Below are 25,576 nucleotides of genomic sequence, written 5' to 3' on the forward strand. Positions count from 1 at the left end.
TGATCCCTGTTGTTAGCAGTAGGGCTTTCCCCTCTGATCCCTGTTGTTAGCAGTAGGGCTTTCCCCTCTGATCCCTGTTGTTAGCAGTAGGGCTTTCCCCTCTGATCCCTGTTGTTAGCAGTAGGGCTTTCCCCTCTGATCCCTGTTGTTAGCAGTAGGGCTTTCCCCTCTGATCCCTGTTGTTAGCAGTAGGGCTTTCCCCTCTGATCCCTGTTGTTAGCAGTAGGGCTTTCCCCTCTGATCCCTGTTGTTAGCTGTAGGGCTTTCCCCTCTGATCCCTGTTGTTAGCAGTAGGGCTTTCCCCTCTGATCCCTGTTGTTAGCTGTAGGGCTTTCCCCTCTGATCCCTGTAGACTGTGTTGTTAGCAGTAGGGCTTTCCCCTCTGTTCCCTGTAGACTGTTGTTAGCAGTAGGGCTTTCCCCTCTGATCCCTGTAGACTGTGTTGTTAGCTGTAGGGCTTTCCCCTCTGATCCCTGTAGACTGTGTTGTTAGCTGTAGGGCTTTCCCCTCTGATCCTTGTTGTTAGCTGTAGGGCTTTCCCCTCTGATGCCTGTAGACTGTGTTGTTAGCTGTAGGGCTTTCCCCTCTGATCTCTGTTGTTAGCAGTAGGGCTTTCCCCTCTGATCCCTGTAGACTGTGTTGTTAGCTGTAGGGCGTTCCCCTCTGATCCCTGTTAGCTGTAGGGCTTTCCCCTCTGATCCCTGTAGACTGTGTTGTTAGCTGTAGGGCTTTCCCCTCTGATCCCTGTTGTTAGCTGTAGGGCTTTCCCCTCTGATCCCTGTTGTTAGCTGTAGGGCTTTCCCCTCTGACCCCTGTAGACTGTGTTGTTAGCTGTAGGGCTTTCCCCACTGATGCCTGTAGACTGTGTTGTTAGCTGTAGGGCTTTCCCCTCTGATCCCTGTTGTTAGCTGTAGGGCTTTCCCCTCTGACCCCTGTAGACTGTGTTGTTAGCTGTAGGGCTTTCCCCTCTGATGCCTGTAGACTGTGTTGTTAGCTGTAGGGCTTTCCCCTCTGATCCCTGTTGTTAGCTGTAGGGCTTTCCCCTCTGATCCCTGTTAGCTGTAGGGCTTTCCCTTCTGATCCCTGTTGTTAGCAGTAGGGCTTTCCCCTCTAATCCCTGTAGACTGTGTTGTTAGCAGTAGGGCTTTCCCCTCTGATCCCTGTAGACTGTTGTTAGCAGTAGGGCTTTCCCCTCTGATGCCTGTAGACTGTGTTGTTAGCAGTAGGGCTTTCCCCTCTGATCCCTGTAGACTGTGTTGTTAGCTGTAGGGCTTTCCCCTCTGATCCTTGTTGTTAGCTGTAGGGCTTTTCCTCTGATCCTTGTTGTTAGCAGTAGGGCTTTCCCCTCTGATCCCTGTAGACTGTGTTGTTAGCAGTAGGGCTTTCCCCTCTGATCCCTGTTGTTAGCAGTAGGGCTTTCCCCTCTGATGCCTGTAGACTGTGTTGTTAGCAGTAGGGCTTTCCCCTCTGATCCCTGTTGTTAGCAGTAGGGCTTTCCCCTCTGATGCCTGTAGACTGTGTTGTTAGCAGTAGGGCTTTCCCCTCTGATCCTTGTTGTTAGCTGTAGGGCTTTCCTCTCTGATCCCTGTTGTTAGCAGTAGGGCTTTCCTCTCTGATCCCTGTTGTTAGCAGTAGGGCTTTCCCCTCTGATGCCTGTAGACTGTGTTGTTAGCTACGGCTAACATCATGCGTTGGCTGGTCAATATTGGCTTTGTGTTTTGCCAATAATTCCCATCTCTATAAACCCGACTAGGGCCCGGCGTCAGTCATTGTGTCAGGGCTTGGACCGGGGGGCACGTGCTACTCTCAGCACCAGTCAGTCTAATTTCTTCCTATTTGAGACTGACTCCCAAATGGCACCCTATTCCCTATATAGTGTGCTACTTTTGACCAGGGCCAATAGGTGTCACTCAACAAGGCTCAAAATGTAGTGCACTATAAAAAAGGGAAATAGGGAGCGATTTGGGATGCAGATTCAGTCCCATCGGCATGGCGCTAGTGTCTACTTAATCCTAGATTAAATCAGCTAGTGAGTGAACTCTGATCCAGCAGCATTGAGAGGTCAGGGGTCAATGCTGCTTCCTGGCACTACACCGTCTTTTCAGAGGATACAATGATACTGTTAGGAAACAAATAACGAGCCTACGGACATTGTTGCACTCGCTTTATCTAGGGGTCTTAGACTTAGTCACATGGTCTGTAACCGGAATGAATGTGTGCATTTATGGAGAGAAATTAGCATATGTGTCACCCAGGGAGACAGCAACCTTACCTTGGTCCAGGGCCCGCTCTGTCTTGACCTCTGGGTCGGCCAGTCCAAATGGATTATTATTACAGGATGGAAAACATGAATTTGTACAAAAAGGAACAACATACACCCCCCCCTCCCACCCCCCAAAAAAAGTCTCAAAAGAAGAAAAAGCCTCATGGCCACCAAACCAACCAGCTGGGACATCACATGACTGACCATCACACTAATTGGCAACACCTGATGTGTTTATCGACCAGGCTCAGGTCCTGGACAAGGTTGCTGTTTCCCCCTGGGAGAATGGAGTGTGGACATGATACTGAGATGTAGCGTGTCTAAACTACTTAACCTACTCCATTACAAAATGGTAGAATTATTGGGGGGGGGGGTATTTTCCAGTTATATGAAATTGTAATTATTAGCAGCTGGCTCAGCTGGGAGGGCACAGGGTCCCAAGTGGCTCAGCTGGGAGGGCACAGGGTCCCAAGTGGCTCAGCTGGGAGGGCACAGGGTCCCATGTGTCTCAGCTGGGAGAGCACGGGGTCCCATGTGTCTCAGCTGGGAGGGCACGGGGTCCCATGTGTCTCAGCTGGGAGAGCACAGGGTCCCAAGTGGCTCAGCTGGGAGAGCACAGGGTCCCAAGTGGCTCAGCTGGGAGAGCACAGGGTCCCATGTGGCTCAGCTGGGAGAGCACAGGGTCCCATGTGGCTCAGCTGGGAGAGCTTGCAACGCCGTGGTTCTGGGTTCAATTCCTGTCGGGGACAAGTAAGGAAAATGTATGAAAAGTCACCACTAAGTTGCTCTGGATAAGAGCATCTGCTAAAATGGGAAAAAGTTCAAAACAAAATCGACTAATGAAACCTGCACCAAGCACAATGAAGGTCAACAGAGCCAATAGGGTTGAATGTTTACATCTTCATGGGAATTAGGCGCACAGTGCTGAACCAATCTGTTTTGAGATTAGGGTTGTCCCTGACAACAACAAAAATATTGGTTGACCGAAAGCCTATCGACCAGTCGACTAATTGGGGTCAGCCCCTATTTGAGATCGAGACAAACAGTGAGAAAGTGATGAACCAAATCTGTTTTTGAGACAGAGACAAACAAATGAAACAAGAGTGCTTCTCAGGCTGGTGTTTACACACACACACACACACACACACACACACACACACACACACACACACACACACACACACACACACACACACACACACACACACACACACACACACACACACACACTACAGTACTCAGTAATCTCAGTGTCCAATCTTCACTCAATCTCTGCTCCTCTCAAAGGCTCAACGGTGAGAGGCTGCCAAAACTGCGTCTAATGAAGTAATGCAGTAATCAGGAGATAGACGAGTAAAAATAGAACACAATCAAGCCCGTAAATAAAATAAATAAAACGATTCTCCTTATTAAAGAAGGCAGATTACCTCTTACTTAGCTTTAGTCTCCTTAAAGAGGATCCTTTGACTAATTGCTCTTGTTAATCAAGCTTTAGGTTTAATTGTTGACAAGAGATCCATTTGGAAGACTTAAGTCTAAAGAAAACATCTCAAACAAATGTCTCCCCAGGAGGCGATCAAGCTAGCTAACATCTTTACATTGAGGACTGTTGAAGAGAAACAAGTGAGAGCAGATGTAGACTTCTTGACTAGCATCCCAAATGGCACCCTATTCCCTATATAGTGCACTACTGGTATTAGGATCCCTATTCCCTATATAGTGCACTACTGGTATTAGGGTCCCTATTCTATTTCCTATATAGTGCACTACTGGTATTAGGGTCCCTATTCTATTTCCTATATAGTGCACTACTGGTATTAGGGTCCCTATTCCCTATATAGTGCACTACTGGTATTAGGGTCTGGTCAAAATAGTTAACTTTATAGAGAATAGGGATTTGGGATGCACCCTAAGAGTTCTGGAGATCACTTCTACAGACCGTTGCTACAGACGGCTGATGGAGACGGCTGATGGAGATGGCTGATGGAGACAGCTGATGGAGACGGCTGATGGAGACGGCTGCTACAGACAGCTGCTGGAGACGGCTGATGGAGGCGGCTGATGGAGACGGCTGATGGAGGCGGCTGATGGAGGCGGCTGCTACAAACGGCTGATGGAGGCGGCTGCTTCGCTAGTAGGGTTGCGATAGGTTCTGGTCCTTTGTTAAGCATTGTCCCTTTGAGAATAGGAATAAAATGCTTCACAATTCTCCTTCATATTTCCAGGAACCATGCCGGGATTAAATTATACTGTGGTTGTTGAACATGATGTCTGGGACTGTAGACTCAATCCCAGAAAACCACTGTTTTGTTGAACAGGAGGAGGAGGAGGAGGAGGAAGAGGAGGAGATGTCTGGGACTGTAGACTCAATCCCAGAAAACCCCTGTTTTGTTCTAATTACTTTAATGTGAAAGTGAGATAAAAAAAAAAAAAGATTGGAAGTTAAACCAAACATAAGAACATGTATTTCTCTGTTGAATCTACATCAATAGTTGTGGCTTTAATAACAACATTGCTATTCGATTTAAGAGCTAAATGGTAATTTATTATGTAGGCTAGGTCATTTAGTGTATAAAAGGTTTTATCCTTTATTTAACGAGGCAAGATCAGTTAAGAACAAATTCTTATTTTCAATGACGGCCAGTCAGACAGTGGGTTAACTGGTCTAGGAACAGTGGGTTAACTGGCCTAGGAACAGTGGGTTAACTGGCCTAGGAACAGTGGGTTAACTGGCCTAGGAACAGTGGGTTAACTGGCCTAGGAACAGTGGGTTAACTGGCCTAGGAACAGTGGGTTAACTGGTCTAGGAACAGTGGGTTAACTGGCCTAGGAACAGTGGGTTAACTGGCCTAGGAACAGTGGGTTAACTGGCCTAGGAACAGTGGGTTAACTGGTCTAGGAACAGTGGGTTAACTGGTCTAGGAGTATCACGCCCCGACCATTTATTTTATTTTTTATTTAACCTTTATTTAACTAGGCAAGTCAGTTAAGAACAAATTCTTACTTTCAATGACGGCCTAGGAACAGTGGGTTAACTGCCTGTTCAGGGGCAGAACGACAGATTTGTACCTTGTCAGCTCGGTGGTTTGAACTTGCAACCTTTCGATTACTAGTCCAACTCTCTAACCACTAGGCTACCCTGCCGCTCCATTGTATAGACGTTGTGGATCTAGAAGAAGACATTAAGAATGCTTGTCCGGGGTGTTTATTTAAATAATAGTCACGTTTGGGTTTATAGCCTTACGTAAAAACCCAATTATTTAATGACACGATACAAGGTTCAGCGGGACTACATGCAACAGCATCTAAATCAAGCCTGGCCAAAAAAATTAACCGAAACGAAGCTCCAGACAGACTGGTAAACCATCAGCCCTGGACACAGAGAACTGTGGAAGTACAGTGAAATTCACAAAGTATTCAGACCCCTTCCCACTTTCAACAGAAATACCTTATTTACATCAGTATTCAGACCCTTTGCTATGAGACTCGAAATTGAGCTCGGGTGCATCCTGTTTCCATTGATCATCCTTGAGATGTTTCTACAACATGTTGGTATTACAGACTCAGTCAGGGCCAAGTTGAAAATGTCTGTGGTAAATTCAATTGAATGGACATGATTTGGAAAGGCACACACCTGTCTAAATAAAGTTGACAGTGCATGTCAGAGCAAAAACCAAGTCATAAGGTTGAAGGAATTGTTAGTAGAGTTTCGAGATAGAATTGTGTAGAGAATTGTGTCGATCTGGGGAAGGGTACCAAAATATTTCTGCAGCATTGAAGGTTCCCAAGAACACAGCGGCCTCCATCATTCTTAAATGGAAGAAGTTTGGAACCACCAAGACTCTTCCTAGAGCTGGCAGCCTGGCAATCGAGAGGACCTTGGTCAGGGAGGTGACCAAGAACCCGATGGTCACTCTGACAGAGCTCCAGAGTTCCTCTGTGGAGATGGGAGAACCTTCTAGAAGGACAATCATTTCTGCAACACTCCACCAATCAGGCCTTTATGGTAGGGTGACTAGACGGAAGCCACTCCTCAGTAAAAGGCACATGACAGCCCGCTTGGAGTTTTCCAAAAGGCACCTAAAGGACTCAGACCATGAGAAACACGAATCTCTGGTCTGATGAAACCAATATTGAAATATTTGGCCTGAAAGCCAAGCATCACGTCTGGAGGAAACCTGGCAACATCCCTACCGTGAAGCATGGTGGTGGCAGCATCATGCTGTGGGGATGTTTTCAGCGACAGATACTGGGGAACTAGTCAGAATTGAGGGAAAGATGAATGGAGCAAAGTACAGAGAGATCCTTGATGAAAACCTGCTCCAGAGCTCCCTGGACCTCAGACTGGGGCGAAGGTTCACCTTCCAACAGGACGACAACTCTAAGCACACAGCCAAGACAACGCAGGAGTGGCTTCGGGACAAATCTATGAATTTCTTGAGTGACTTGAACCTGACCGAACATCTCTGGAGAGACTTGAAAATAGCTGTGCAGCGACGCTCCCCATCCAACCTGACAGAGCCTGAGAGAATCTGCAGAGAAGAACGGGAGAAACTCCCCAAATACAGGTGTGCCAAGCTTGTAGCGTCCTACCCAAGAAGACTCTAGGCTGTAATCGCTGCCAAAGGTGCTTCAACAAAGTACTGAGTAAAGGTTCTGAATATTTATGTAATATTTCATTGTTATTTTTAATACATTTGCAAAGAATTTCACCCAAAAAATATATGTTTTTGCTTTGTCATTACAGGGTATTGAGTGTAGATTGATGATAAAACTAATTATTTAAATCCATTTTAGAATAAGACTGTAACGTAACAAAATGTGGGAATAGTGGAGGGGTCTGAATACTTCCTGAAGGTGCTGTATATCCAGCAGGCACCACCAGGGTGCTGTATATCCAGCAGGCACCACCAGGGTGCTGTATATCCAGCAGGCACCACCAGGGTGCTGTATATCCAGCAGGCACCACCAGGGTGCTGTATATCCAGCAGGCACCACCAGGGTGCTGTATATCCAGCAGGCACCACCAGGGCTTGTGTGTGCATCTCAAGTAGCACACTATCCCCTATACAGCGTCCTACGGACCCTGGTCAAAAGTAGTGTACTGTGTAGGGAAAGGGTTCCATTTGGAACACAACCCATGTGTCACGTCAAGCTAAAAGGTAATCAAATTATCAACACCATGCTATCATTAAAAGTCGTCACCATCCTCCTTTCCAGCTATGTTTAATCCTGTTAGGATTTGACTCATTCCTGCTACTTCTACTGCGGGCCCAGCTCTTATTATGTGGCTGGCAGGCTGGAAAACGTTTGATGTGAAGGGTGAAGGCGAACAACCGGAGTCGCAGTGGTCAGAGCAGGTTGTGTCACAAATGACCTCCTATTCACTACTTAAGTGCATAGGGTGCCATAAGGCTCTGGTCGAAAGATAGTGCACTATGTAGGGAATAGGGTGTCATTTGGGACGAGCTATTGAAGCATATGCTGACGGACAGCGGGTCAACAAGTCTGACATGTACGTGGATCACAAATTTAAAAATGGGCCTGTTGTCTTCTGGAAAACAATCCATCCTGTCTGAACTCAATCATATCTTTTCAAGACAGTCCTGGTTTTCAAGATAACCCCAGTATTCGGTCTTGGACATTTTCCACTGGATGGTAGGTTGTAATTCCCTACGACATCAATAAAATACACAAAAGGCAGAGTGAAAGTAATTAGGGCCCTATAAAATCTGGGGGTTTTGTTGCCTGATTCCTTTTTTCCCCCCAAATTCCATTTTCTCCATTAAAAAAATTAAAATAAAAATTTGCTCTTTGAATCACACTTCTTCTATAGAAAAACAACTAAATTGGAACCACATCAGGAGACCACTTGTCTCTTGTCAGGAGACATACAAGTCTGGGACAAATATACTTTGTTTTTTTGGTGGTATAGTTACCCTTTAATGGAAGTTTTCACCAGCAAAACAATGTTGTTTTGTTATTGATGTTTCTATAGCGCTCATCTGATCACAGAGTTTGCTGAATAAATGTCCACTGGATTGATGCAAATAACCATGATATCATTCTGCCAGGTGGACATTGTCTGTCACAAAGTAGACAGAGACAGAGACAGGGGCTTTCATGTACCACAGAGACAGACAGACAGTCCTGTGCCACTTTCAGAAAGTTGCATGAAAATAGGAATCACTGATGCATGTTGTTCCTGTCTTATGATTAAATTTAGTTTATTTATTTCTAAGTTCAATAAATGTTAGTATATTGTTGAATTCCATTTTAATGTCTGGATTCTGTCATACAGTCCTAAGTAATCAATAGAGACAGCGGTCATACCGTCCTAAGTAATCGATAGAGACAGCGGTCATACCGTCCTAAGTAATCGATAGAGACAGCGGTCAGAGCAGGGCTGTAAGTAATCAATAGAGACAGCGGTCATACCGTCCTAAGTAATCGATAGAGACAGCGGTCAGAGCAGGGCTGTAAGTAATCAATAGAGACAGCGGTCATACCGTCCTAAGTAATCGATAGAGACAGCGGTCAGAGCAGGGCTGTAAGTAATCGATAGAGAGACAACGGTCAGAGCAGGGCTGTAAGTAATCGATAGAGACAGCGGTCAGAGCAGGGCTGTAAGTAATCGATAGAGACAGCGGTCAGAGCAGGGCTGTAAGTAATCGATAGAGAGACAACGGTCAGAGCAGGGCTGTAAGTAATCGATAGAGAGACAACGGTCAGAGCAGGGCTGTAAGTAATCGATAGAGACAGCGGTCAGAGCAGGGCTGTAAGTAATCGATAGAGAGACAACGGTCAGAGCAGGGCTGTAAGTAATCGATAGAGACAGCGGTCAGAGCAGGGCTGTAAGTAATCGATAGAGACAGCGGTCAGAGCAGGGCTGTAAGTATAATCGATAGAGAGACAGCGGTCAGAGCAGGGTTGAGGTGTTGGCACAACACATTGACCATAGGTCAACAGGTCTGCTAGGAAACATTGCAGTGAAGAGTGACAGCCAGTCAGAGGTGCTGCTAGGACAGACATATACTAAACGTATGTGGATCACGCATTTAGAACGCCCGTGCTCTAAAACATAGCTAAAACAACAGCAGAGTGATCAAACCACATCAGGTAACCCTGTAAGCTACATGTTGAGGGTATACGAAACAGGGTCGACTAAATTCAATTGTATCAATAGGAACCTTTTTTCCAAGGAAGTCCTGTTTTTTTTTTAAAGAGATGACCTGAAGGGCCTGGGGGTTTAGTTAAAACATCCTCCAACGGATTGATGGTACAGATACCACGAGAGAACCACCTGCTTTAACAGTCTCCTGTTCAGCTCATCTAACACCTGATTGACTTAAACCTTTATGCTGGTGGGAATTGGCCTATATGGATAGATTGAAATGTTTCCTACTGAAGGAATATGAAATACATAAACATGGTAGCACTTAAAAAGAGAACCGTTTGGAGATTTAAGGGGAAAATTATTATACCAAAAAAAGGTTTAGTTCACCTGACACAAGACTGAATCGAAACATTTACACTGTTGATTTCATGTACATTTTCGGTAGTTTTCGCCTCATTTGTTGATAACGAAAAGTGAAAATACTCTGAAAACATTTAGTAACATGATCAGACTATAAAAACAGGAGCAACATAAGACATAAAAATGATAAGGGTTTGAGTGAGAGGACAAGCTGGTGTCTCCAAGTGGCCCCTACACCTCTCCAGACTGTGGGTTTGAGTGAGCAGACAAGCTGGTGTCTCCAAGTGGCCCCACACCTCTCCAGACTGTGGGTTTGAGTGAGGAGACAAGCTGGTGTCTCCAAGTGGCCCCTACACCTCTCCAGACTGTGGGTTTGAGTGAGCAGACAAGCTGGTGTCTCCAAGTGGCCCCCACACCTCTCCAGACTGTGGGTTTGAGTGAGCAGACAATCTGGTGTCTCCAAGTGGCCCCACACCTCTCCAGACTGTGGGTTTGAGTGAGCAGACAAGCTGGTGTCTCCAAGTGGCCCCACACCTCTCCAGACTGTGGGTTTGAGTGAGCAGACAAGCTGGCATCTCCAAGTGGCCCCACACCTCTCCTGACTGTGGGTTTCAGTGAGCAGACAAGCTGGTGTCTCCAAGTGGCCCCACACCTCTCCTGACTGTGGGTTTCAGTGAGAGGACTAACTGGTGTCTCCAAGTGGCCCCTACACCTCTCCAGACTGTGGGTTTCAGTGAGAGGACTAACTGTTGTCTGCAAGTGGCCCCTACACCTCTCCAGACTGTGGGTTTCAGTGAGAGGACTAACTGTTGTCTCCAAGTGGCCCCTACACCTCTCCAGACTGTGGGTTTGAGTGAGCAGACAAGCTGGTGTCTCCAAGTGGCCCCTACACCTCTCCAGACTGTGGGTTTGAGTGAGCAGACAAGCTGGTGTCTCCAAGTGGCCCCTACACCTCTCCAGACTGTGGGTTTCAGTGAGCAGACAAGCTGGTGTCTCCAAGTGGCCCCTACACCTCTTCAGACTGGGCACAGTTCCTAAGTCATTTCAACGTACTTTTATGACTCAAAGAAGAGTCACGCTAAATACTATCTTACTGTGTTAGACTTTCACAAGGCTATTCAGAGAAACAGATTGTACTTTCAGGACTGCGTAGAAAGGGGTTATTCGTGCATTTAGGTGCGTGTCCCCCGGCGAATCATCTTCACAATAAACAAACACAGGCTCCTTCTGTTCAGAACAACCCAGGGTATGAGGTCATGTCATCTTGTAAATGTACATCTAACATAGTGATCATAAACGTGTTCAGAACAACCCAGGGTATGAGGTCATGTCATCTTGTAAATGTACATCTAACATAGTGATCATAAACGTGTTCAGAACAACCCAGGGTATGAGGTCATGTCATCTTGTAAATGTACATCTAACATAGTGATCATAAATGTTGACAGTGTGTGACTTGATCCGGAAATGTAAAGTGCCCATTTGGCTTGTGTGACAGAGGTGTTTATTACAATCCTCAGCGTTTGAGCTGCCTAAGTCCTCTTAATGTACAGCATCTCCCCTCACTCAGACAACTCAACATTTGCAATTAGTTTTCCCAATTTGCAGGAGGGATGAAGGCAACTTTTTCGATGACATCACAGGGTCCCATCAGATCAACTCCATGAATGGTCGCAGTTGTGTCAACAACAAATAAACAAACAAAAATACTATTTTGCTCTACATATTTTGTAGCCTTTAGTGTGTAATACATTACTGTATTTGTACTGGGGATAACAGGTGACATCAATGAAGAGGAAGTCAAGAGTTTGGCATGCTTCTCCTTTCTCATGTGAAGCCATCAAATGAATCACATCCAAAAGACTCATGCCCCGTGTACCCTTCAGTATCCATCCACAGTGAATAGGTTGTGTCGGTGGGCTGCCATTGCCAAAGTTACAGATTCTAGTTCCGCGGTTCCATCCCATAGAAATACAATGAATAGAACACGTCTAGTTCTGCGGGTTCCATTCCATAGAAATACAATGGATAGAACACGTCTAGTTCCGCGGTTCCATTCCATAGAACCCCCTCTAATGCATTTGGTCATATGAGCACCACGCAGAGACAACACCTCTCTGAGATGAGACAGAGACATTGACGTTGAATGCGTTTTGATACTGAGGTATTCTATGTAATGAAGTCAACATCCTCCTAGAGCTGCTACAGACACAGCAGACAACAGTCATAGCATGCATCCCAAACGGCACCACATTCCCTATATAGTGCACTACATTTGTCCAGTTACACCCAGGGCTCTGATCACCCGCCTCATTGCCACCACAGTAAACTACCAGCCCTGTTAGAATGTGTTGTAACACAGTAAACTACCAGCCCTGTTAGAATGTACTGTAACACAGTAAAACTACCAGCCCTGTTATAATGTACTGTAACACAGTAAACTACCAGCCCTGTTATAATGTGTTGTAACACAGTAAACTACCAGCCCTGCTATAATGTACTGTAACACAGTAAACTACCAGCCCGGTTATAATGTACTGTAACACAGTAAACTACCAGCCCTGTTATAATGTACTGTAACACAGTAAACTACCAGCCCTGTTATAATGTACTGTAACACAGTAAACTACCAGCCCTGTTATAATGTACTGTAACACAGTAAACTACCAGCCCTGCTATAATGTACTGTAACACAGTAAACTACCAGCCCTGTTATAATGTGTTGTAACACAGTAAACTACCAGCCCTGCTATAAACTACCAGCCCTGTTATAATGTACTGTAACACAGTAAACTACCAGCCCTGCTATAATGTACTGTAACACAGTAAACTACCAGCCCTGTTATAATGTGTTGTAACACAGTAAACTACCAGCCCTGCTATAAACTACCAGCCCTGCTATAATGTACTGTAACACAGTAAAACTACCAGCCCTGTTATAATGTACTGTAACACAGTAAACTACCAGCCCTGTTATAATGTACTGTAACACAGTAAACTACCAGCCCTGCTATAATGTACTCTAACACAGTAAACTACCAGCCCTGTTATAATGTGTTGTAACACAGTAAACTACCAGCCCTGTTATAATGTGTTGTACCACAGTAAACTACCAGCCCTGCTATAATGTACTGTAACACAGTAAACTACCAGCCCTGCTATAAACTACCAGCCCTGCTATAATGTACTGTAACACAGTAAACTACCAGCCCTGTTATAATGTACTGTAACACAGTAAACTACCAGCCCTGCTATAATGTACTGTAACACAGTAAACTACCAGCCCTGTTATAATGTACTGTAACACAGTAAACTACCAGCCCTGCTATAAACTACCAGCCCTGCTATAATGTACTGTAACACAGTAAACTACCAGCCCTGCTATAATGTGTTGTAACACAGTAAAACTACCAGCCCTGTTATAATGTACTGTAACACAGTAAACTACCAGCCCTGCTATAAACTACCAGCCCTGTTATAATGTACTGTAACACAGTAAACTACCAGCCCTGCTATAATGTACTGTAACACATCTGAGAGAGAAGAGCACAGAGTATGATACTTACAGAATCCTGATTTTATTCTCCTTAGAATATAGACAGCAACCCTCAGTTCATTCAGTCAATGGCAGTTAACTTGGCGAAGAATCTCTCTCAGTTTATGCTGCTCAAATGACTCATATCCCCTCTTCTCCTTTCACCCTCTCCTCTCCCCTACAGACATGAGCCACGAGTAGCCAAACATCCCCTCTCCTCTCCCCTACTTCTCAGACGAGTAGCTAAACATTTCCAAATATGGAGAAAATAAATGATAGAAAGATTTGAGTGCAAAAATCAATTCCACAATTCAGCTTTTAGTCCAGAATGCCACATATTTCAGGACTAAGTCAGAGGGGCCAAATATGTGGTTCAACCCGTTCACCAGGAATAACATTGACGTTTACACAGGTCTTTATGAAGGAGTTGGTTAGTCCTGACCTAAGAAGGGTAATCGTGAGAGCTCAGTGCTCAGTCTGCCATGTGCTCCAGTCAATTAACTCATATATACTGTGTACACACACACACACACAGAACTAATCATGTCTAGTCTGCAGAGACAAGGCCAACAGTCTAGTCTGCAGAGACAAGGCCAACAGTCTAGTCTGCAGAGACAAGGCCAACAGTCTAGTCTGCAGAGACAAGGCCAACAGTCTAGTCTGCAGAGACAAGGCCAACAGTCTAGTCTGCAGAGACAAGGCCAACAGTTTGGTCTACAGAGACAAGGCCAACAGTCTAGTCTGCAGAGACAAGGCCAACAGTCTGGTCTACAGAGACATGGCCAACAGTCTAGTCTGCAGAGACAAGGCCAACAGTCTAGTCTGCAGGGACAAGGCCAACAGTCTAGTCTGCAGGGACAGGCCAGTAGTCTGATTCTACACTACAGGGACAAGCCAGTAGTCTGATTCTACACTACATAGATAAGCCAGTAGTCTGATTCTACACTACATAGATAAGCCAGTAGTCTGATTCTACACTACATGGACAAGCCAGTAGTCTGATTCTACACTACATGGACAAGCCAGTAGTCTGATTCTACACTACATGGACAAGCCAGTAGTCTGATTCTACACTACATGGATAAGCCAGTAGTCTGATTCTACACTACAGGGATAGGCCACATATGGAAGCTGGCTACTCACTCATCAAGACAGGAACACAAGAGTTTTCTCCTATATGCATTTAACAGCAGCGCACTACCTCTCATCAACTAATACTGTAACTATAGACACTACTACAGTTAGTTACATTAGAAGATCAGGTACAGGGGTTAACCTATAAAAAAATGATTATTTCCCTTAGAACCAAACAGAAGAGGGTCGTAGCTTTATAGACACAAATTATACAATTATTAAACATAGGACATTCCATTATCCTTACTCCTGTTACTTATGAGACTACTACAAAGGAATCACCATCTGAATCATCTATTACAATAGCCTAAAGAATCACCATATGAATCATCTATTACAATAGCCTAAAGAATCACCATCTGAATCATCTATTACAATAGCCTAAAGAATCACCATCTGAATCATCTATTACAATAGCCTAAAGAATCACCATCTGAATCATCTATTACAATAGACTAAAGAATCACCATCTGAATCATCTATTACAATAGACTAAAGAATCACCATCTGAATCATATTACAATAGACCAAGGAATCACCATCTGAATCATCTATTACAATAGACCAAGGAATCACCATCTGAATCATCTATTACAATAGACCAAGGAATCACCATCTGAATCATCTATTACAATAGACCAAGGAATCACCATCTGAATCATCTATTACAATAGACAAAGGAATCACCATCTGAATCATCTATTACAATAGACCAAGGAATCACCATCTGAATCATCTATTACAATAGACAAAGGAATCACCATCTGAATCATCGATTACAACAGACTAAAGAATCACCATCTGAATCATCTATTACAATAGACAAAGGAATCACCATCTGAATCATCGATTACAACAGACTAAAGAATCACCATCTGAATCATCGATTACAACAGACTAAAGAATCACCATCTGAATCATCTATTACAATAGACTAAAGAATCACCATCTGAATCATATTACAATAGACCAAGGAATCACCATCTGAATCATCTATTACAATAGACCAAGGAATCACCATCTGAATCATCTATTACAATAGACCAAGGAATCACCATCTGAATCATCGATTACAATAGACTAAAGAATCACCATCTGAATCATCTATATATTGATATGTTATTGGACTCAATATTTAAATAAAAGTTTAGGCTAAATAAAAAATGAACCCTGGTCCTTTCCCAAACCACCTGAGGTGTATGTAACAGGTAGGTTACTAATAACCCATTTAAACAGTGAGGTGTCAGACAGATTCATCTCCTGGTGATTAACATGCGGTCCAGACAGGAAGGGAAACGACAGCCGAACCACAGTACCACTCCTCAGGAGGTTTTGGAGAGAATACAGGCAGCTGAGTCAACAGAAACATCTCAAGAAGTTGAACTTAACAGACTAGGCATGTCTGTTAAGAACTAATTCAGTTAAGAACTTATTTACAATGACGGCCTGGGAACAGTGGGTTAACTGGTCTAGGAACAGTGGGTTAACTGGTCTAGGAACAGTGGGTTAACTGGTCTAGGAACAGTGGGTTAACTGGTCTAGGAACAGTGGAACAGTGGGTTAACTGGTCTAGGAACAGTGGGTTAACTGGTCTAGGAACAGTGGAACAGTGGGTTAACTGGTCTAGGAACAGTGGGTTAACTGGTCTAGGAACAGTGGGTTAACTGGTCTAGGAACAGTGGGTTAACTGGTCTAGGAACAGTGGGTTAACTGGTCTAGGAACAGTGGGTTAACTGGCCTAGGAACAGTGGGTTAACTGGCCTAGGAACAGTGGGTTAACTGGCCTAGGAACAGTGGGTTAACTGGTCTAGGAACAGTGGGTTAACTGGCCTAGGAACAGTGGGTTAACTGGCCTAGGAACAGTGGGTTAACTGGCCTAGGAACAGTGGGTTAACTGGCCTAGGAACAGTGGGTTAACTGGCCTAGGAACAGTGGGTTAACTGGCCTAGGAACAGTGGGTTAACTGGCCTAGGAACAGTGGGTTAACTGGCCTAGGAACAGTGGGTTAACTGGCCTAGGAACAGTGGGTTAACTGCCTGTTCAGGTGCAGAACGACAGATTTGTACCTTCTCAGCTCGGAGATTTGAACCTGCAACCTTTCGGTTACTAGTCCAATGCTCTAACCACCCTGCTGCCCCAACACTAGCTGAACCACAGCTGTATACTGTAGTATGACCTGCACAGACACATGTACTGACCCAAACACAATAGTCCCACAATAACCAGCTACTTACTGTACATGACAATTGGGAGCAACATCAACATTGACATGGATGGAACAGCGAGTTAAAGGTATGACCAGGCCTACCTCTTCTTCTCTTGATGTACGGGCCTCACAGCTGACAGTTCTTTGGTATTTTCCTTGTCGGTGCCTCGTTCTCCTGAATGACACCTTCCTTCACGTCTGGAAAACAAAGAGCAGGGAGTGAGAACATGTATCACCGTGTAAGCTGAGCGTAACAGTATAGCTTCCTTCCCTCTCCTCACCCGTATCTGTGCTCGAACCAGGGACCCTCTGCACACATCGACAACAGCCACCCTGGAAGCATCGTTACCCATCGCGCCACAAAAGCCACGGCCCTTGCAGGGCAAGGGGAACAACTACTTCAAGGTCTCAGAAAGAGTGACGTCACCCGATTGAAACGCTATTAGCGCGCACCATCGCTAACTAGCTAGCTATTTCACATCGGTTACACCTGGACAGGCAGAGAGACCATGTATCACCATGTATCACTGTGTGAGCTGAGCCTGGACAGGCAGAGAGTGGTTAGAGCGTTGGACTAGTAACCGGAAGGTTGAAAGATCGAATCCCCGAGCTGACAAGGATAAAGATCTGTATTTCTGCCCCGGAACAAGGCAGTTAACCCACTGTTCCTAGACCAGTTAACCCACTGTTCCTAGACCAGTTAACCCACTGTTCCTAGACCAGTTAACCCACTGTTCCTAGGAATTTGTTGGTAACTGACTTGCCTAGTTAAATAAAGGTGAAATAAAGAAAGAAAACCACAGAGCCTGGATGAGTCAGTGATACTTAGGACTGCAACATTCTAAGTCATTCTGCAGGGCTCTCCAGAGGGTAGTGAGGTCTGCACAACGCATCACCGGGGGCAAACTACCTGCCCTCCAGGACACCTACACCACCCGATGTCACAGGAAGGCCAAAAAGATCATCAAGGACAACAACCACCCAAGCCACTGTCTGCTCACCCCGCTATCATCCAGAAGGCGAGGTCAGTACAGGTGCATCAAAGCTGGGACAGAGAAGACTGAAAAAAACAGCTTCTATCTCAAGGCCATCAGACTGTTAAATAGTCACCACTAGCCAGCCTCCACCCAGTACCCTGCCCTGAACCTTAGTCACTGTCACTAGCCGGCTACCACCCTGTTACTCAACCCTACACCTTAGAGGCTGCTGCCCTATGTACATAGACATGGAATGACTGGTCACTTTAATAATGTTTGCAAAATTCCCAAAATTCCCCCTTAACTTCCCATGGAATATTTCCAGAAATTTACTGGAAAGTTCCCGACCCTTCGCAACCCTAGATGCATTCACACACAGTGCATTTGGAAAGTATTCAGACCCCTTGACATTTTCAACATTGTTACATTACAGACTTAATCTAAAATTTTATTTACAAAATCCCTCAAAATCTACACACAGTTCCCCATAATGAAAAAAGTGAAAACTGGTTTTTAGAAATGTTTGCAAATGTATTAATAAAAAACATAAATACCTTATTTACATAAGTATTCAGACCCTTTGCTATGAGACTCGAAATTTAGCACGGGTACATCCTGTTTCCATTGATCATCCTTGAGATGTTTCTACAACTTGATTGGTAATTTCTACAACATGTTGGTATTACAGACTCAGACTCAGGGCCAAGTTGAAAATGTCAGTGAAGAAAGACACTTGCCAGTTGGTCAGCGCATGCTCAGAGGAAACGTCCTGGTAATCCGTCTGGCCCTGCAGCCTTGTGAATGTTGACCTTTTTAAAGGTCTTACTCACATCGGCTACGGAGTGCATGATCCCACAGTCGTCCAGAACAGCTCGTGCTCTCATGCATGCTTCAGTGTTGCTTGCCTCAAAGTGCACATAGAAGTAATGTAGCTTGTCTGGTAGGCTTTTGTCACTGGGAAGCTCGCGGCTGTGCTTCCCTTTATCGTCCGCAATAGTTTGCAAGCCCTGCCACTTCCGACGAGCATCAGAACCGGCGTAGTAGGATTCAATTCAAGTCCTGTATTAACGCTTTGTCTGTTTGATGGTTCATCAGAGGGCATAGCGGGATTTCTTATAAACGTCCAGGTTAGAGTCCCGCTACTCTACCCTTTAGCTCAGTGCAGATGTTGCCTGTAATCCATGGCTTCTGATTGGGGTATGTACGTACAGTCACTGTGGGGACAACGTCATCGATGCATTTATTGAGGAAGCCAGTGACTGATGTGGTGTACTCCTCGATGCCATCAGAAGAATCCCGGAACATATTCCAGTCTGTGCTAGAAAAACAACCCTGTAGCTTAGCATTTTTTTATTTTTTTATTTAACCTTTATTTAACCAGGTAGGCTAGTTGAGAACACCTTTATTTAACCAGGTAGGCTAGTTGAGAACACCTTTATTTAACCAGGTAGGCTAGTTGAGAACACCTTTATTTAACCAGGTAGGCTAGTTGAGAACACCTTTATTTAACCAGGTAGGCTAGTTGAGAACACCTTTATTTAACCAGGTAGGCTAGTTGAGAACACCTTTATTTAACCAGGTAGGCTAGTTGAGAACAAGTTCTCATTTGCAACTGCGACCTGGCCAAGATAAAGCAAAGCAGTGTGAACAGACAACAAAGAGTTACACATGGAGTAAACAATTAACAAGTCAATAACACAGTAGAAAACAAAGGGGGGGTCTATATACAATGTGTGCAAAAGGCATGAGGAGGTAGGCAAATAATTACAATTTTGCAGATTAACACTGGAGTGATGAATGATCAGATGGTCATGTACAGGTAGAGATATTGGTGTGCAAAAGAGCAGAAAAGTAAATAAATAAAAACAGTATGGGGATGAGGTAGGTGAGAAAGGGTGGGCTATTTACCAATAGACTATGTACAGCTGCAGCGATCGGTTAGCCGCTCAGATAGCTGATGTTTGAAGTTGGTGAGGGAGATAAAAGTCTCCAACTTCAGCGATTTTTGCAATTCGTTCCAGTCACAGGCAGCAGAGTACTGGAACGAAAGGCGGCCAAATGAGGTGTTGGCTTTAGGGATCTCCCCCTTTTCGCGTCATCTGACCACTTCCATATTAAGCGGGTCACTGGTACTTCCTACTTTAGTTTTTGTTTGTAAGCAGGAATCAGGAGGATAGATTTATGGTCAGATTTGAGCGAGGAACAACTTTGTACACGTCTCTGTGTGTGTTTTTGACCCACCCCCCCCCTTGCTGTACTACAAACACACCACCTTTTATGAGAGTCACACAAAGTAGGCATATTTTTCTCTTGGTAAAATAACACATTATATCATATAATGTCTGAGCCATGTTTACATATTGATTACACATTGCTCTTCTCATTCTAGTGGTTGTTGTTGATGAGTAATTGTGTTTTAATTTAACAAAATCCAAAGCACTGTTGTTCCCGATGATGCTCTCAACCGGGCATCATATGTCTCCTGATCATATATGGAATCAACTACGTTTTTTATTACATAAACTCAAATTAATACAGTAACTGTTGGCATTTTAAAAACGTTCCCTGCCGTACCCCGTAACCGAGCCGTGACCCCAAAAAACTACAACAGATACTGAACCTTTACACCCCCCATAGTCCTGCGTCACATGACGCACATCACTTCGCTGTCTCTTCCTGCTAACGTGACAGCTTCACAACCTTTCCCCCTACTGTGACAGTTCTGAGACAGAGGAATGAGCTTGGCTAGTATATACAGTAGGCCGAGGCTCTTTGTATAGTCTATATCCTCCAATAGGTCAATATGTAAGGCCAATCAAACTCAAATCAGATTGGATCTTCAAAGTCTGAGACGATATCTTTCTTTCTGATCTTGTATTATGAAGTTCATGCATTGTGTCCTCTAGACATGAGTCAAAAGAACACATTAAGCTGGGAATTGAATCCTCATACATTTCAGTAGTATATGCATAGCTCCTGTTCTGCAGTCCTTCAGACCTACAGAATTGAATCCTCATACATTTCAGTAGTATATGCATAGCTCCTGTTCTGCAGTCCTTCAGACCTACAGAATTGAATCCTCATACATTTCAGTAGTATATGCATAGCTCCTGTTCTGCAGTCCTTCAGACCTACAGAATTGAATCCTCATACATTTCAGTAGTATATGCATAGCTCCTGTTCTGCAGTCCTTCAGGCCTACAGAATTGAATCCTCATACATTTCAGTAGTATATGCATAGCTCCTGTTCTGCAGTCCTTCAGTGTCCTGATCTCACCTGAAAGGTTTACATCGTCTTCCAGTTGTATCCTCATTAAAACCTTATATTAAAAACACACAGGCCTGGTAGTGAAGCTAGAGCTAGTGGCGCTAGTCTCAGCCTCATAGGGCTGCCTGGGCTCAAAGCTACAGGGGGGGCTAGCTAAGGGACTACACTTTTAACTTGAGAGTCGCATCTCCACGACTGTCAAAATGTGTCTTTTTTTAAAGCAGAGATGTTTAAAGACAGTTGGGTTTAATGTTTCCCGAGTCCAAATGTGTGGGGAAGGAAGGACGACACCGATATATTCAGTTTGATGAGCGAGCTCTCTGAGGGGGGGGGGTCCTTGATGTTATTGATTTGAAATTCATATCAAAAGTGGGAGTTTGATTTGAATCTCTTCAGCAGCAACTCAAGGGGGAGAGATTAATATTTCACCATGTTAGCTACTTTCAGATGAGATGAACAGAGTCTTTGGTGTGTAGACATGATAGTTAGTTGTCGTCCCAAGACTTACATATTTCCATTCTTGAAATGCATCGGAAGCCAATTCGGTCTAATAATGCATTCCAGTGCTAATGGACTTTGTAAACTGTGTCACTGTTATATTACCCCTTATGCAATGACTGAGAATTATGGTAAGAACTAGGGTCAAGTCTACCATCACATGGTAACCTGCTAAGCCTATCACCTTTTGGTTTGTGAAGCCTAGTATTGATTGAAACGCCTAGGCTACGTAAGGAAGTGTCATGAATCCCGTCTGCACAGCGCCAGCGCAGACAGTCTCTCGTCAACCAGACAACATATTAGTTCTTCTTGAGAGATGAGTTTACACTTCAGGAGTGACATGTTACAAGTGTTACTATTCTAGACTGTGGCAAATCCTAACAAACCCATGTTTAAAACGTCGTGTATATGTTAAATGATTCATACTCAAACTATTATGGAAATACACGTTGTCCCGGCGGTAAAAACATTATGTTCCGCATTGTTTTTTTTATCCGTCATACAGTCCACCTCGAGAGGAATGGACTTGAACATAAATCATGTCAAAAATATCAAACAGACACAATGATGCAAATACCGAGCGTGAAACTACACCATCTACTTAGTACGTGTGTTCTACGTTTCTGTTGTGCAAAACTATTGCTACAATATGTCGGTGTAAGGTAACAAGTTAGCTATGTGGTGAAAAGCCTGTCGACCCCCCCTTTCGGAGCGGCGAGCCCACGCCCTCGACTTCAACTCCGAGCTACAGTAAAACATCACCTCAACGAGTTAACATAAAGCTTTATGTTATTTCTTCTGCACTCTTTATGTCGACTAAAAACAACACGCCATTGTAAGCTACAATTCCATAATAACTCATGTTCAAGTACATTAAATATGAAATAGTTCCCTTGTGTTTCTTACCTCGGGGCTTTCTAGGAATCAAGAGAGTTTCAAATCCCACCAAAGTGAAAATAATTTTTTCCCAAATCTGGAAGTGGCAGGCAGTGACGTCAGAGTTGGAAATTCCAACCGCAGGAGAGTCCTTGGAGAAGTTTGCCCATTTAAGGCAGTATGTGGTATTCACAAATCGCTCTTCCTCATCTTATCGTGTGTGTGTTTGTTTTGTTGTGTAAAACACACTAATTCATCATCATGAGCATCAACTAGACAGCTATATCCTTCATACATTATTGTAATTGTAAACTGAATCATTAATTCAATGAAAATTGAGATTTTGACAATTTTCTCAACATTTTCTCGAGGTTCACAAACAACATTATCTTGGTAATATAGGGTTAGGGTAATATAGCTCTGCAAATAACATTATCTTGGTAATATAGGGTTAGGGTAATATAGCTCTGCAAATAACATTATCTTGGTAATATAGGGTTAGGGTAATATAGCTCTGCAAACAACATTATCTTGGTAATATAGGGTTAGGGTAATATAGCTCTACAAACAACACAACATTATCTTGGTAATATAGAGTTAGGGTAATATAGCTCTACAAACAACATTATCTTGGTAATATAGAGTTAGGGTAATATATCTCTGCAAACAACATTATCTTGGTAATATAGAGTTAGGGTAATATAGCTCTACAAACAACATTATCTTGGTAATATAGAGTTAGGGTAATATAGCTCTACAAACAACATTATCTTGGTAATATAGGGTTAGGGTAATATAGCTCTACAAACAACATTATCTTGGTAATATAGGGTTAGGGTAATATAGCTCTGCAAACAACATTATCTTGGTAATATAGAGTTAGGGTAATATAGCTCTACAAACAACACAACATTATCTTGGTAATATAGAGTTAGGGTAATATAGCTCTACAAACAACATTATCTTGGTAATATAGGGTTAGGGTAATATAGCTCTACAAACAACATTATCTTGGTAATATAGGGTTAGGGTAATATAGCTCTGCAAACAACATTATCTTGGTAATATAGAGTTAGGGTAATATAGCTCTACAAACAACATTATCTTGGTAATATAGGGTTAGGGTAATATAGCTCTGCAAACAACATTATCTTGGTAATATAGGGTTAGGGTAATATAGCTCTACAAACAACATTATCTTGGTAATATAGGGTTAGGGTAATATAGCTCTGCAAACAACATTATCTTGGTAATATAGAGTTAGGGTAATATAGCTCTACAAACAACACAACATTATCTTGGTAATATAGAGTTAGGGTAATATAGCTCTACAAACAACATTATCTTGGTAATATAGGGTTAGGGTAATATAGCTCTACAAACAACATTATCTTGGTAATATAGGGTTAGGGTAATATAGCTCTGCAAACAACATTATCTTGGTAATATAGAGTTAGGGTAATATAGCTCTGCAAACAACATTATCTTGGTAATATAGAGTTAGGGTAATATAGCTCTACAAACAACACAACATTATCTTGGTAATATAGGGTTAGGGTAATATAGCTCTACAAACAACATTATCTTGGTAATATAGAGTTAGGGTAATATAGCTCTACAAACAACACAACATTATCTTGGTAATATAGAGTTAGGGTAATATAGCTCCACAAACAACATTATCTTGGTAATATAGAGTTAGGGTAATATAGCTCTGCAAACAACATTATCTTGGTAATATAGGGTTAGGGTAATATAGCTCTGCAAACAACATTATCTTGGTAATATAGAGTTAGGGTAATATAGCTCTACAAACAACACAACATTATCTTGGTAATATAGAGTTAGGGTAATATAGCTCTACAAACAACATTATCTTGGTAATATAGGGTTAGGGTAATATAGCTCTACAAACAACATTATCTTGGTAATATAGAGTTAGGGTAATATAGCTCTGCAAACAACATTATCTTGGTAATATAGAGTTAGGGTAATATAGCTCTGCAAACAACATTATCTTGGTAATATAGAGTTAGGGTAATATAGCTCTACAAACAACATTATCTTGGTAATATAGAGTTAGGGTAATATAGCTCTACAAACAACATTATCTTGGTAATATAGAGTTAGGGTAATATTGCTCTACAAACAACATTATCTTGGTAATATAGGGTTAGGGTAATATAGCTCTACAAACAACACAACATTATCTTGGTAATATAGGGTTAGGGTAATATAGCTCTGCAAACAACATTATCTTGGTAATATAGAGTTAGGGTAATATAGCTCTACAAACAACACAACATTATCTTGGTAATATAGGGTTAGGGTAATATAGCTCTACAAACAACACAACATTATCTTGGTAATATAGGGTTAGGGTAATATAGCTCTACAAACAACATTATCTTGGTAATATAGAGTTAGGGTAATATAGCTCTACAAACAACATTATCTTGGTAATATAGAGTTAGGGTAATATAGCTCTACAAATAACATAGAACGAAGACAAGAGATGATAGACTTAGCCTTTATAAACAAAATAATGAATATATTGTTTCATTTTTGTTGTTGTTGCAATGACTACATCGAAACAGACTATAAACATTTCAAAATGCCACCTGAGTGCTTTTTCATTCGTTACATAAAAATAAAATAAAATTTAACTTAATTTTAAACTCATTCTCCGCTGACCTTTTTGTGGGTGGTAGTCTACACAGTAAACCCATATCAGACACAGACACGGGCTGGTTTCTGCTTCACCACATATGTTTGCCATTCAAAACAGTTTGTTTGCATGTCCTGGATTCAATGCAAATAACTGGTAACTGCACTTAAACCCCTTTTTTTGATTCATTCATTCTAAGTAGCAGTACGATAGTGGTGTTATAATGCACTTAGGTTGAATCGCAGATGGCATTCCTATTCCCTACATAGCACACTACTTTTCAGCAGAGCACCGTAGAGGACACAGTCTGACTCTCTGATTCCACAGCTAGGGTTTACAAGGGGGAGAGATTGTCTCTCGATAGATTCGCCAAAACCATTTTGTGGGTTATCCTTGTTTCCCCAGATGAATGTCAGTTGGGTGCAATTTTCGATTCGAATTTGGTTTGTGGTTGCGACAGGGTCGTAAAAATGTCTTCATCGGGGTCTTCCTCTTGTCTGTTTGGATGGCTATACATAGTATACATAGTCTCCCCCTAAATTATAATGGTATGGTCTGCAGGGATAATCAAGGGATCTTACATTCCAGACGGTAGAATATACCATCTGAACACCACTGGGTGTGGTGGATTGTATTTAAAGGTTAAAAAGCCTGTTATCACCTTGCCCTGATAC

General features: G+C 43.0%; 1 protein-coding gene across 2 annotated transcripts in view; it reads right to left on the bottom strand.

Moving 5' to 3' along the window:
* The window catches only part of lpp (LIM domain containing preferred translocation partner in lipoma), a 392,743-nt gene extending 370,373 nt beyond the window's left edge, over window positions 1-22,370 (bottom strand). The window contains exons 1-2 of one of the 2 annotated variants that reach the window (XM_031822309.1): window positions 22,265-22,370; window positions 16,718-16,813 (exon numbers count right to left, since the gene is read on the bottom strand). The gene's annotated coding sequence lies outside the window, so the exon portion shown is untranslated. Of the gene's footprint in view, window positions 1-13,306; window positions 13,481-16,717; window positions 16,814-22,264 lie in introns of those variants that run through there. The other variant, XM_031822310.1, reaches the window with a different exon arrangement.
* Between the last annotated feature and the right edge of the window lie 3,206 nt (window positions 22,371-25,576).

This window comes from Oncorhynchus kisutch, linkage group LG4 (assembly GCF_002021735.2).
Source record: "Oncorhynchus kisutch isolate 150728-3 linkage group LG4, Okis_V2, whole genome shotgun sequence".
NCBI classification, from domain to species: Eukaryota; Metazoa; Chordata; class Actinopteri; order Salmoniformes; family Salmonidae; genus Oncorhynchus; species Oncorhynchus kisutch.